Below are 2,634 nucleotides of genomic sequence, written 5' to 3' on the forward strand. Positions count from 1 at the left end.
GCCACTTTGGAGTGAAGTATTTATTATATTAAGAATAGAGTCTATAATTAGGGGGAGAATGTCTTTGAGGAGTCTGCTTGGAATGGGGTCTAGGACACAAGTTGAGCTTTTAGAGGACATAATGGCTGAAGTTATCTCTGCTTGATCAACAGCTGTGAACCTTTCTAGGTTTACAGGTGGATTTATATGGGACGTTAGATTTACAGCTTGGGCTAGTTCAGGGCTAATAGCGGGGGTAATTTCATCTAATTTATCTCTGATTGTTTTTATTTTATTGTTAAAAAATAGGAGGAAATCATCAGAGCTAAGTGTAGCTGGGATTGAGGGCTCTACTGCACTGTGACAGTTTGTTAGCCTAGCTACAGTGCTGAAAAGGAATTTAGTGTTACTTTTGTTGACTTCTATTAGATTTGAATAATATCTGGTTTGGGCCTTACGCAGAGCCTGCTTATAGGACAGCAGGCAACTTTTCCATGCTTTTAGGGATTCTTCGGTGTGAGAGCGACGAAATAATCCCTCTAACTTTCTAACTCTTTGTTTATGTGAACGCAGTTCTTGGTTGTACCATGGGGAGGCGCGCTTTGGCCTAATGACCTTCTGTTTTAACGGCGCGACAACGTCAAGAGCAGACTTCAGAGAATTCATGGTCAAGTCGACACATTGATCACTTAAACTGGGACTAAAGCTGTTCTCAGCAGGATCACATGACATGTCACTGAATATTGGCTCTATTATTTCTTTGAATTTTGAGATAGATTTTTCAGATATTGTCCTTTTCATTATAACTTTATTTTGTGGGACTGGATGATCTTTAAGAATAAACTGAAAGGTAATTAGGAAATGATCTGACAATATAGGGTTTTGAGGGAGGACAATGAGGTCACTAATCTCTGTTCCATACGTTAGGACAAGATCCAGAGTGTTCTTGTGAGTGTGAGTCGGTTTATTTACATTCTGAGTGAAACCAATGCTGTCTAACAAGGCGCTGAAGGCATTACTGAGAGCCTCATCACTCATGTTCACGTGGATATTAAAGTCTCCAACTATAACTATTTTATCCCAGGCTAACACTAAGTTTGATATAAAGTCAGAAAACTCTGTTAAAAACTCTGAATAGGGACCAGGAGGTCGGTAGATAACTATGAACAAAACTCCTTTTTGGTTTTTCATATTTGGACATGTGATTGACAGCATAAGGCTTTCAAATGAGTGAAATGCATTGTTAGTTTTAGGGCTCATGAGTAGGCTTGAGTGTGAGATCACTGCCACACCACCACCTCGGCCTGTGCTCCTGGCAGTCTGAAAGTTTACATGGGTGGGTGGGGTGGACTCATTTAGTCTGACGTAGTCGTCTTGTTGAAGCCACGTTTCAGTTAGAGCTAGAAGATCTATGTTATAGTCACTAATTAATTCATTAACTAAGAGCGATTTGGAGGAAATTGCTCTAATGTTTAGCAGTCCACATTTTACGTGTTTATTCATTTGTGTATTTGTGTCATTTGTGATTGTTATTTTCCTTAAGTTATTTGGTCTGACGCCTGAAATATTTTTTCTGAGATGTGACTTTTTGGCATTAGTTGTACGAGAGACACGAGGGACACACACAGTCTCTATCTGTCTTGAATCTGAACACTTCACATGTAACAGAACGGGCGAGAGTTCGGCGACAGAGGAGCGTCTTGAGTTGAGTTGTACACACAGTGTGTGTACAACCTTTGGCAACCAGAGGGTGATCTTTGGCTCACAATGACCCATCATACTCCAAACATCTGAACTGGCTCCTGCAATGACCCCAAAAACTGTGCTGCAAGATTGGAGAAATATTTTATAGTCCATACAAGCTGGTAACAAGCCCAAAATGAGTCCAAAAGTCCTCTTTCATTCAGTGCTCACTGTCTCTCTGCAGCCCATTGGGGTCCATGCAATATATTCCTAAAATGCATTCAAAATCTTGTTTCCAGATAGCTGAGAGCAGATGTGCAGCACCTCCCATTGAGTGATCACGACATCAGAGCTAATTTCTTTACCAAAAGCCCGATTTGTAGTGAGACACAGGTTCCCCAAAGTCACGATACCACCCATCTTGTGTGTATTCATAAAAAAAACCTTTGCTATTGAAGTATCTTAAAACTGCATAGGAATGTGTAGGATAAACAGGAGAGGCTTCCTGGTCGAAAAACAGGAAATTTGGTTGAGTGACGGGGCGATGAAGAATGTGTAGGTTAATTTTCTGACCTCTTCTGAGTGTAAGACGATAGCCTTAAAATTGCATACAGCTGGACCCAGGTGGGGCCCAGGATCAGGAGGGAGTTTTCTTTGTCTTTGAAATGTATAAAAGCGCCCGTATTCGAAGGAACAGGGTTCTTCCTCAATTCGGCTAAGAGGGGACCCAGATTTGTCGACATCTGTATTTGACTGCTGCTTATTCATGATTAAAACCATTTTCTAAATCACGAAGCAGTGTCAAGCGCGTTGTCTTTTGTCTACCCAACGCACCTTCGAAACACCACCTCTGGAGAGGCACCACACTATCCAACAATTTAGGCCGTTTTATTTTGTAATTTAATAGGATTTGTGTGTGTTCTTGAAAGTTGAGAAAAAGCCTATGCACTGAAGAAAAGTCAGACAAGAACA

Source organism: Eucyclogobius newberryi, unplaced genomic scaffold (assembly GCF_026437365.1).
Source record: "Eucyclogobius newberryi isolate DKJ021-1_F unplaced genomic scaffold, fEucNew1.0.hap1 SCAF_4, whole genome shotgun sequence".
Taxonomy (NCBI): domain Eukaryota; kingdom Metazoa; phylum Chordata; class Actinopteri; order Gobiiformes; family Gobiidae; genus Eucyclogobius; species Eucyclogobius newberryi.